General features: G+C 41.0%; 1 protein-coding gene across 1 annotated transcript in view; it reads left to right on the forward strand.

Moving 5' to 3' along the window:
* Window positions 1-12,662, forward strand: part of LOC310782549 (microtubule-associated protein RP/EB family member 3-like) — a 51,253-nt gene that overhangs the window by 12,793 nt on the left and 25,798 nt on the right. The window contains exon 2 of the mRNA XM_083643224.1: window positions 7,613-7,679. The gene's annotated coding sequence lies outside the window, so the exon portion shown is untranslated. The remainder of the gene's footprint in view (window positions 1-7,612; window positions 7,680-12,662) is intronic.

Genomic DNA, 12,662 nt, shown 5'->3' on the forward strand with positions numbered 1-12,662 from the left:
ACCGATTTCGATTCGATACCGATTTCGATCCGATACCGATACAGCACATATTTAAGTCTCTCTATGCTGTCTGATAGCTAGCAGGCAACAAACATTTTTAGGGTTAGGTATGTATGTGTGTGCTTTGGTAATATAGTATGTAAACGATTTAGTTCATCTAATTAATTTGATGTAAAACTAAAACATAACAATCAAATACACACTTCTTTTGTAATGGGTGAACACTGGACACAAATAATTATTGTTTCCTCACACATACACCCCCACTCTGTCTCACACAGGACACATACACACTAGGGCTGTCAATCTCCCTCTATAATCAAATTCGAATTTCAGTGCTTTATACATTTTAATATTCGAATTATATTCGAATATTTTAATTAATTTTTAATTGAATTAAAAAAAAAAAAAAAAAAAAAAAAATTTGGTCTGAGTGAATTGTTGTCTTCTTTTATGTTATGTTCTGATTCTAAATATAGCTGAATCTTTGGGTTTGACCAAGTAAAACTTTTTCTAAGCATTTTACCAAATGTAGATGGAAAAGTGAATGGTGGATGAATATTCAAAATAATATTAGGCTTATCACAAATAGTCCAGCAATGATGTTTATTTAAGAAAACATGTTCCTTGTACAATGTACATACATTCATTGCATTAGAAAATAGGTCAGATAACCAGAGCTTAGTTAATATTCATCAGTGATGTATTGGTGCTGTCTGAAATGCTAAAATAAAATAATTGATAATAAAAAAAGACACAGCCTTTGTTTGAGCTCCTTATCAATAAACAAATAAGTAAACTTTGCCAAAACAACAATGAGCCATGAACAAAAAAAAATCAGTCACGTATTGCACTTAAGAGCTACATGTTTACATTCAGTATAGCAGCTTCAACAGTCAACTTCAGTTAACAATGAATGAACATACATTTTAAGAGCTACAGGTAGGTTTACATCAGTATAGCAGCTTCAACAGTCAACTTCAGTTAACACTCTTTTCTTCAAGTATGTTGTCAGAACTTGTCACTGTTCTAGTGTTCTAAAAAATAATAAAAAAATAAAAAAATAAATAAAAAATAAAAAAATAAAATATTCGTTTTTTTTTTAAATTAATAATCGAATTTTGTTCATAATTATTGAATAATATTCGAATATCAAAATTCGTTTCAACAGCCCTAATACACACACAGCCCTGTCCCTGTCTCTCTCTCTCACACACACAGCCCTGGACGGCACGGTGGCTCAGTGGTTAACACTGTTGCCTCACAGCAAGAAGGTCCCGGGTTCGAACCCCGGTCCGTCCCAGGTCCTTTCTGTGTGGAGTTTGCATGTTCTCCCCGTGTCCGTGTGGGTTTTCTCCGGGTGCTCCGGTTTCCTCCCACCATCAAGAAAGACATGTATGTTAGGGTTAATACTCCTGTCAGTGCCCCTGACCAAGGTACTGGCAAAAGAACTGGAGTTGGTCCCCGGGCGCTGCACAGTGGCTGCCAACTGCTCCTAGTTCTAGGAAGGTTCCTAGTAGAGGATGGGTCAAATGCAGAGGATGAATTTCCCCAAGGGGATAAATAAAGGATAACTTAACTTAACTTAACTTAACTGTCCCTGTTTGTGCATACATTTCCACTGCCAGATTGGAGGAGTCTTTTGTCATTTTCTAATGTTACTTCTCTTCAGTGCAATACGTTTTGATAGCGACCTGCTGTACAGCGCCGTTCGCTCAGTCAACTAACGTGTCGTTAACGTGAGTTAGAGGAGAAAGATATAGCTGCTGTTAGCTAGCTAATTAGCCACGTTAGCTGCCTCAGTGGGTAACGTTAGCCTATAGAGAGTATTTATCTGACGTTTATGTTAGCTACTCCTCAAACCTGCGGGTGGAAATGGTTTATGCGATGCAATGTATGTTGAAGCAAGACAACGTTTTAATGTACCTTGAATTGGACAAATTACGACGGGTCGTGCTCACGCAGATCTAAGCCCTGGACATCCTAGGCTCAACTAGGGGTGGGACAAAATATCGATACTCACGGTATCGCGATATTTCCACTTGCGATACGTTATCGATACACTGGCACCAAGTATCGATATGTTTATTAAAAAAAAAAAAAAAAAAAAAAAATTTTTTTTTTTTTTTTTTTTAATAAACAGGCTAAAATATTATGCTGTGTGTGGTAGTTCAAACATAGTTTCAAGTTGACGTTTATTTATGTTTGTAGTTGAAACAAAAACATAAATACTGTAGGCTACTGAATGGAAATGTTTGATCATTAATATCTACTTTTAGAAATTATATAGGTAGGTAGGTTATATAGGTTTTCTTGTTTTAATAATAATAATAAAAAGACTTAATGTGTAACTTTTCCTCCGTGGTATCGAAAATGGTATGAGTGAGTGAGTGAACTCTGAGAGAGTTCATGTCAATTCTGCTAATAAATACATAATACCTGCTTCTTGCCTTTTAGGGGTATTTTTTTCTCTTCAGTTACACAGGTATCGTGATGTATCGTCTTCCAATATATCGATTATCGCAGTATCGCTGTATCGTGATATATCGTTATCGAGGGCCAAGTATCGTGACGATATCGTATCGTGAGCTACTCAGCGATTCCCACCCCTAGGCTCAACGCGAGACTCATCAGTCATTCGGTTGAGTCTCGCAAAGTTACACACAAAGTTTGTGCATACATTTCCACTGCCAGATTGGAGGAGTCTTTCGTCATTATCTAATGTTACTTCTCTTCAGTGCAATACGTTTTGATAACGACCTGCTGTACAGCGCCGTTCGCTCAGTCAACTAACATGTCGTTAACGTGAGTTAGAGGATAAAGATAGCTGGTGTTAGCTAGCTAATTAGCCATGTTAGCTGCCTCAGTGGGTAACGTTAGCCTATAGAGTATTTATCTGACGTTTATGTTAGCTACTCCTCAAACCTGCGGGTGGAAATGGTTTATGCGATGCGATGTATGTTGAAGCAAGACAACGTTTTGGCCCTGGTCATCCTAGGCTCAACGCGGCCTCTGTGTGCTGCTGCTGCTGCTGCTGCATGCTGGATAGAAATCCTGGAGCGGAGTCATGGAATGGAGTGCTTATATCGGAGCCTTGGATCGGTCATTTTCGCTGGAATCCGATCCGATCCGATCCATGTTTTTTGGCTGATATCGCGCCGATATCCGATCACATGATCGGATCGCAGCATCTCTAGTAAATGTAACATTATTAATACATTACATTCTCCTATATTAGCGGCCGGCTGGATCATTGTTTACATGCACTGCGCACCACATTTACACATCACGTGTTGATGATTCTCCCAAATTTGTTCCATTAATCTCATTCAACTTTTACTATCCAACACAACTTATTAAATTAAAACAATATTAAATTAAAATCATTTTGAATGACTCCCCTTTAATACAAATAGCTATACACTTATTGAGAATTAGCAAAATATTATATATAGCCTATATAGAGATAGCTATATTCAGACTCACACAGTAACAGTTTCAACTATTTTTATTCAGTCACTTGGCACCTTTAAAAAGACACCTGAGCTAGTTTGTCTTTCATAAGCTTTGACAGTTCTGGGGGCAGCTGTTACCAGGCAAAATATCACACATAAGATAAGTAGATCCAAAAAGCAAAAGTTCAAATCAGTGCACATCACAGTCCTTTGATTTTCCCCGTCATTGCAGCTGCGCCATCGGTACAGATATGACTACAAGATTTCCACTCCAGATTGTTGTCTTTAAAAAAGCTGTCTATAATCTGAAATATTTCCTCGCCAGTTGTCTTTCCTACAAGCTTCTTGCAAAACAAAATATGTTCATTTATGTCCGACATGTCTTTATAACGAGCAAATGCCAGCAGCTGGGCTTCCCCACTGACATCGGTCATTTCATCTAACTGCAAAGCGAATTGACCTGCTTGCTTCATTTTATTCACAACTTGTCCAACAATATTAATTGACATATCATCGATCCGACGAGAGACTGTGTTGTTTGACAATGGAACCGTTTTGAGAGCGTCTGCTGCTTTCTTGTCGATCATAGTTTCAGCTAACAGGGCTGCAGGAAGAATCAGATCCTCAACGATTGAATTAGGCTTTTTTGATTTAGCCACAAGCAGTGACACAGAGTACGACACCTCCAGTGCTTTACTTGAAACACTTGTAGCTTTCTTCATTGTAGCCCGACTCGACTTGAACTCTGAGTTTTCGAGTGAAAAAGTAGTTCGTCTTACCAAGACATGCTGCGTGTTTGGTGCTCTGGTGGCGTTGCAGATGACCTGGCTTCATTTAATTATTTGCCAGGACTTCGCCACAGAAAAAACACTGTGGCTGCGGTGGATCCGCTGAGGTACAGGTAAATCCATACAAAATGTATTTTTCATTGAACAGCCGCGGTTTAGACCTGGCCTCCCTTTTCCTTTTTTCGCTTGGCTCGCCTGAACCGAAATCCGGATCAGCCGGGCGTTTGAGCCACGCATAGTGGGAGCTATTGTTTGACCTGCAGCCAGCGTGAACGACTCATCATTCACATTCGCTAACTTTAAACTGAAATATTTGAAGATGTTGGGATCCCTGTCTGAGAGAAATAGCCTGGCTGGTTCGATGTTTATCCGTTCACCTGCGTCGCGTTGAAGCACTTTTTACAGACTGGCTTCGTTTGATGTGTCCGGGCTTGCCTTCGCTGTCGGCAACGTAAGCAAAATACTTACACATTTCGCTTCGTGCATCTGCTTTCTCTACAAGCGTTGGGCGGCTTCAGACTCTCAGAACAAACCGCTGCCATTTTCACTGTGTCTGTCCCTGTGTGTCGGGCTGCTGCTGCTGCGGACTGAAGCGGAGTGGCCAGAGAGCAGAGAGGGGAGAGGGGGAAATCAGCACGCCTGTTGCACTGCTGTCTGTGTTCGGGCTTGTTTTTGGAGAAGAGAAGAGGGGGAGGGGAGGGGGGCTGGGGAAACAAATGGAAGGCAGCTGCCCTGTGACCTCGTGGCGCACTCTGCTGGACAAAGTAAGCATTAACCTTGAAAAAAGCTAATTTTGAAGGTATATGTACATTTTCCCCATATCGGTCCTATCGGAGACATTAAAGCCGTTACCGATAAGATATTGAACGCGCATATGACGTCATATCGGTCGGTCTCTAGCAAGGACCCCCCTGAAATTTCCCCCCATCTAAAAAGACGACGTCGGCTGTATGTGGAATATTTCGGCTATCGTAAAAACACAGATGGCCAGGGCTTAGATCTGCGTGAGCACCACCCGTCGTTATTTGTCAAATTCAAGGTACATTAAAACGTTGTCTTGCTTCAACATACATCGCATGAGACATAAACCATTTCCACCCGCAGGTTTGAGGAGTATCTAAGAATAACGTCAGATAAATACTCTCTCTAGGCTAACGTTACCCACTGAGGCAGCTAACATGGCTAATTAGTTAGCTAACACCAGCTATCTTTCTCCTCTAACTAACGTTAACGTTACTTGACGGAGTGAACGTTGCTCTACAGCAGGTCGTTATCAAAACGTATTGCACTGAAGAGAAGTAACATTAGATAATGACAAAAGACTCCTCCAACCTGGCAGTGGAAAATTATGCACAAACTTTGTGTGTGTGTGTGTGTGTGTGTGTGTGTGTGTGTGTGTGTGTGTGTGTGTGTGTGTGTGTGTGTATGTGTGTGTGAGAGAGAGACACACACACACAGAAACACTCGGCACATGGACAGAGGCTGTGTGTGTGTGTGTGTGTGTGTGTGTGTGTGTGTGTGTGTGCGTGTCCTATGTGTGAGACAGAGTGGGGGTGTATGTGTCAATGCATTAACATTGAAACAATCATTATTTGTGTTCAGTGTTCACCCTATTTTACAAAAGAGAAGCAGGTATTTTAGGGATGCACGATAATTATCGGACCGATAAATTATCGGCCGATATGGCCATTTTGCGTTATTATTTATTATTTATTATTCCGATAATGGCCTTTTTCCGATAAATTAACAGCCGATAATCAGGCTTTGTTTTTGCCTCGGACCGGAGCTTGAAGAAATCCATATCGTGCATCCCTAATGTATTTGATATTATTATGATGTTTTAGTTGTACATAAAATTAATTAGATGAACTAAATCGTTTATATTTATAAGTAAGAATAGTACTATATTACCAAAGCACACATATTTGCGACAGTTAACTGTCATTACAGATGTAGGTTATATTAACTCATTGAGTGCCAAGGACGTCGATCAACGTCAAAGTAAATAGTGACGTAGAGTGCCAAGGACGTCGATCGACGTCAAATACGTTTTTTGACGGTGGGACGTGGATCAAAGCCTCCTTTATCTCCTGTACAAATATTGTAGCTATTGGATGTGTATAACCTATTAGATTAGAGAAAGTTGAGGCAAAAACAGAGAAGAAGTCGTTGGGGAAACGGAAATCGCATCGCATCCGTATGCATCGATATGCATGAAGCATAACGTTAGCTGTGCCTGCAGCAGCCAATCTGCTGCCACAATTGAGCTCCTCCGTGTCCGCTGTGACAGCCCATCCGCATGATCAGCCGTGGAGTTGTTATTATTCTCAACTGGAAGCATGGGAGCCGGTGACAAACACACGCGGAACGCTGTAAAAAAGCTGGATGTAGCGTACCCTTCACTGTGCACAGCAAACGCAGCAGAAAGCCACCAGACACTCCTACGGAGGAGGGGTTTGCAGTTGGGGGGGGGGGGGGGGGGCACGCAGAGCAGCACACAACACTGACCCAGACAGACCCAGACAGCAGGACAGGATTGGCAAACGCAAGCCAGAATATCCGATGCCCACCAGCAGTAAATCAAGACCAGCAAGAAGCTGCAACCAGCAGCGCACGCAGGGGCCGGCGCTACTGGTTGCAGCTAAAAAATATTTTTTTGCCAAACAAAATTCCCTGGCCTTCACTGTTTTATTGAAGGAAATTATTTTTGAGGTGTGACTACATCAGAAAATTAGCTTCAGAGTCAGTGATGTGCTTGAAATGTTTAATTTCACAAAAGGCTCATTATCTCAGCTTCTAGAAAAAAACGGCTGTTTTTGGTTAAATCAAGCTATCTTCTCCGGCTGATAACTAAAGAACGGAAAATTATATCAATAAACCTGTTTTTGCTGATGATAGAAGAGAGTCTCATCGTTCTTTTTGCGTGTTCGGTGTTTACATAGTAATATCACACAATATTCTGTGGGCCTCGAGAAATCACTGAAAAAAGCTCTGAAACTCTGGCACTGGGAGCGTCCGTTCTCCAAAAGTGGCTGGCACTCAATGAGTTAACATGTCTTTATTTTTTCTCAGTCCACAATTCAGCAAACTATGTTATTTAAAAATAAAATAAATTTTGTTCAATGGCATTTTTTATGCCACATTTTACAACACATAAAGGTCCATAATACCGCGATACCGTGAAACCGTGGTATATTTGTCCAAGGTTATCATACCGTCACAAAAATCATACCAATCATCCCTAACTAAGACAAAAAATAAAAATAGACACAAAATGAACAGTATGTAGAATGGCAAACTTTGATCTCTGTTAATTTATAGTGCAGCACTAGCAGGACTGATATTCAAACTGCTGTGCTTTCTCTCCAGGTCTCTGTATTCGGTGGACCAGACAGCCCAACTCTTCACAGTTCACACCAACACATACCCAACACAGGTGAGTACGGTGTGTGTGTGTGTGTGTGTGTGTGTGTGTGTGTGTGTGTGTGTGTGAGTGACTTGTAGGTGTGAGTGTGTGCGCGCGGCGCGACATGTGCGTGTGTGTGACATGCATGTGTGTTTATGAATCCTAATAATAATAATAATAATGCATTTTATTTATTGGCGCCTTTTTAAAGGCTCTCAAGGACACCGTACAGACATGGTTAAAACAAGCAGCAGGAATCAAGGCATAAAATACAAATACAAAATCTAATTTAAAAACTACAATTAAGTAAAATAATTAGTAGAGAGAATAGGCCAGTTTAAAAAGGTGTGTTTTCAGGTGTGAAAAGGTTGGAAAGCAGAGGAGGATCGGAGAGCACGGGAGGGAGTGTAAGTGTGAAGGAGTTCAGAGAGATATGGAGTAGGGATGGGCATCGAATTTCGAATTTTCGAATAATCGTTGTTATTATCAAGGTCGACTTTTATTATTGAAATTCGAAATTCGTTTATTGAATTTTTTTTTTTTTTTTTTTTTTTTTGTGAGTGAAATGTTGCATTGTCTCCCCTGATTCTAAGTATAGTCGAATCACTTGGTTTGAGCAAGTAAAACAATTTTTATAAGCAACCTCTCCCTCTTCATGGGATTTCATCCGCCATTCATTTTTCCATAAACCTTGCTTAAAATGCTTATAAAAATTGTTTTACTTGCTCAAACCAAGTGATTCGACTATACTTAGAATCAGGGGAGATAATGCAACATTTCACTCACAAAAAAAAAAAAAAAAAAAAAAAAATTCACATTTTTAATTTTTTTTACATTTAATTTTTATTTTCGAAATTCGAATTAAATTCGAATTTGGCCAGCGAATTTCGAATAGTGTTTTTGCTAGAAATGCCCATCCCTAATATGGAGGTGCAAGATTGTGAAGGGCCTTGAAGGTGAGAAGCAGAATTTTGTAGTCGATCTGGTATTTAACAGGGAGCCAGTGGAGCTGTTGAAGAACGGGAGTGATATGCTGAGTTGTTATCTTAACATGCCTTTGGTGTAGCCAGAAGGAAAGCAAAGAAACCTACTGGCATCAATTCAAGTGACTTGCTTTAAAGGAACAGTCTGTCTACTTTCAACCAGCTTTGTATCCAGGCTTTAAAGGAACAGTCTGTCTACTTTCAACCAGCTTTATATCCAGGCTTTAAAGGAACAGTCTGTCTACTTTCAACCAGCTTTGTATCCAGGCTTTAAAGGAACAGTCTGTCTACTTTCAACCAGCTTTATATCCAGGCTTTATTTGTATCCAGGCTTTAAAGGAACAGTCTGTCTACTTTCAACCAGCTTTGTATCCAGGCTTTAAAGGAACAGTCTGTCTACTTTCAACCAGCTTTATATCCAGGCTTTAAAGGAACAGTCTGTCTACTTTCAACCAGCTTTGTATCCAGGCTTTAAAGGAACAGTCTGTCTACTTTCAACCAGCTTTATATCCAGGCTTTAAAGGAACAGTCTGTCTACTTTCAACCAGTTTGTATCCAGGCTTTAAAGGAACAGTCTGTCTACTTTCAACCAGCTTTGTATCCAGGCTTTAAAGGAACAGTCTGTCTACTTTCAACCAGCTTTATATCCAGGCTTTAAAGGAACAGTCTGTCTACTTTCAACCAGCTTTGTATCCAGGCTTTAAAGGAACAGTCTGTCTACTTTCAACCAGCTTTGTATCCAGGCTTTAAAGGAACAGTCTGTCTACTTTCAACCAGCTTTATATCCAGGCTTTAAAGGAACAGTCTGTCTACTTTCAACCAGCTTTGTATCCAGGCTTTAAAGCAACAGTCTGTCTACTTTCAACCAGCTTTATATCCAGGCTTTCTCCTGCATAGAGAATTACCACACGGGGGAAAACCATCAACACTCAACCAGCGCTGCACTCGGTGACTTGGTGATGAAGTCATAGCAACCTGTACAGCAGCAGTAATGTTAGATATAGACATTAGTTTGCCCCCTAAACCTTCAATCAAATAACCCTTTCATACTACAGTATCATGGTTATTGTGATCAACCGCTTATACTGATCAAAAAGCTTGGTGCCGAATCATTCCTATGCTGTTTAAATAATTCACTTATAGTGATCAATACTCCGCTTACAGTGTTCATTTGAGCCTTGTCCCACCTGAAAACAATGGAAAAAATGTTTAAAACTACAGTAATTTTATTATTATTTTGACTTAAAAGCTGACCAAAATGAGCCACTCGCTGCATGTCTGTCTGTATATGGAGAGATCACTGCATCTCTGTCTGTGGAGAGATGGCGGCGTGTGTTAGGGCTGTCACGACACGTGTATTCATCCCGTGACTTCACGGTATGGGCATCACAGTTCAGTGCGTGAAGCGACACGACGGATACGTCAAATCCAGAAAGTAGTGGTAAAGCACCTAAACGCTGTTTGAACTTTTGAACAATGAAACGCCACAGGAGAAGCAAAACAACACAAGGAAATCTGCGTTCACTGAATGGAACGTTCTGTGGAGAGGAAACATTACCGGGGGTCGCTCCATCATGTTCAGAAATGCGTGGCTTCCAGCGTCCAGCTGCTCCCCCTTTACTGTCGTCAAAACAGCGAATGCAGAGCAGTATCCTAATGACTTTTATGACTCAGGCGATAAGCTGTTTTGCATATATATATGGATATATTTAAGCAATATAGCATGAGAGCCAGTGTGTTGTGGCAAATATATCCCGCTGATCAGCTGTTATCCCACGAGGCCGCAGGCCGAGTGGGATAACTGCTGAGCAGCGGGATATATGCCACAACACACGCAGCTCGAGTGCTATATTGCTTTTATAAAACAGTTTCCAAGTATGATAATATAATAATAATAATACTATAAGTCCGACTGGCATGGCATTCTGATAGAGTCAGTTGAAACACTACTGTAAGGCGGGACCTCTAGCAAGAAGATAGACGTGTGGGTGATTTGATTGGATCGTTCTGGAGACTGAAGTTGACATTGGCCAATCCTGGCGCTTGCTGAGAAGCTGAGAGCTTTCTGCAAAGCCCGACACCAACTAACGTTACGTCTTATTTAGAAATGCGGGGTTAACAGCCTTTTTTTTGCAAAGAAGACATTAGCCCGCGTCTATTCTTGTACAAAACATAATTTTCTGCGAAGTATTAGTAAAGTTATAAGCGAAGATCGATTCACAAGGATCTGACAGCTGTCTCCGCCATTTTGTTTTTTCTACATTGTCATTTGAGGTAACCAAAGCCTTTTAGTAAGAGAGTTGCGTCTCATAACCCATGGCCATGGGTTATGAGAGTGGTATACGGTATTTATACCATGGCTGTGAACCAATCAGATTGCTTGATTTGAGAGAGCCGTTTTATAAATATATATATATATACAGTGGAATCCGCTTATAGTGATCACCTTGGGATGGGTCAAATTGATCGCTATAAGCGGATATGTATATGTATATGCATATGTGTATATATATATATATATATATATATATATATATATCAAAAGTAGAGCACTCGTGCACATCCAGAGCGGGAGGTGCTGGTCACAGCAAGAAAAATTACACTGAATAAGAAATAAACAAACACTAGACTAAGAGTCCAGCGGACCGCACAAACTCCTCAGACTTGGACCAACTTTTCACGTGGCATTTATTTGCAACAGCTCACAGATACATATATTTTTTTGTGCGGTCCGCTGGACTCTTATGCCTACCCCACACTACAGGATTTTCAAATCCTTGAAGATTATAAAAATCTTGAGAGCCCACACACTACAGGACAGAGAGAGCCGATTTTTTTACATTTCAATCTTGGGACACACACACAATCTGTCTGTTCAAACGCAACCCCACACACTAGAAGATTATGCCGAAGATTCACCTTGGAAGCAGGGCTTGACGTTAACTTTTAAAATGCCTATTCAGTGTGCGCACCGGGTGTAGTAGTAGTAATAATGATAATAATAATAATAATAATAATACATTTGTGTCATTTCCTTTTCTAAACAAATCTTATTTTTTGTTTTTATAATGCATTTGCACTGAAAGGATTTGTTTAACTAGTCAAGTCAAGTCAAGTCAAGTTTATTTATATAGCCCTAATTCACAAGCATGTCTCAGAGGGCTTCACAGAAAGTATGTCTAGCTGATTCTAGCTAACACAACAGTAACAAGAATATACAGAATAAAGATAACATTTGAACAATTGATAATATAGAAAATATAGAAATGAAGAGAGAGCAGAGGAGAGAGCAGGAGAAGGGGGAAGAGCAGGGGGAATGTGAGAGAGTGATGGGGTGGGGAGGGAATGGAAGATGTTGGAGGGTATAGGAGGTGGGGAAGGAGCAAGAGGAGAGAGCAGGAGAGGGGAAGGGGGGTGTGTGGGGGAGAAGAGAGCAGGGGGAGGGAGGAGGTGGGGAGAGAATGAGAAATATAGACGCACATCTTGCAAACGGACATATGTCAATTTCTAAGCAACCAAACTATGCCTAATTTAATTGGCTGCAAGCCTTTAGTAGTGAGTCCTTTTGCCAAATAAGCACATGTTCACATATAGAGCTTATGGGTGCCTTGCTTTAGGGAAGAGTGGGTGCCATGCTTTGAATAGTGGCGAAATACTAAGAGCATGGGTGCCATGCTTTAAATAGTGGCGGAATATTGCCATGCTATGCCATGCTTTAAATAGTGGCGGAATATTGGAGGGGATAGAGTGGGTGCCATGCTTTGGAGTAAAATGTGTACTATGCTTTAGAGTAGTGGGGTAAGGGGGGAAGAGGAAGAACACCGGGAAGAGGAGAAAGCAGGAGAGTGGAGGAGGGAGGGAGAGCGGGGGGATGTGAGGGAGGAGAGGGGGGAGGTGGGGAGAAAATAGGAAATGTGGAGGAGGAGAGAACAGAGGAGGAGAGATGAGGGTGTAGGGGAGGGAGAGCCAGGGTAGAGGTAGGGTCTAGGGTTGGGGGAGGGGAGGGAGTAGGATACGGGCCCGGATTAGG

The sequence above is a fragment of the Poromitra crassiceps genome (assembly GCF_964638095.1).
Source record: "Poromitra crassiceps genome assembly, chromosome: 9".
In the NCBI taxonomy this organism is placed as follows: domain Eukaryota; kingdom Metazoa; phylum Chordata; class Actinopteri; order Beryciformes; family Melamphaidae; genus Poromitra; species Poromitra crassiceps.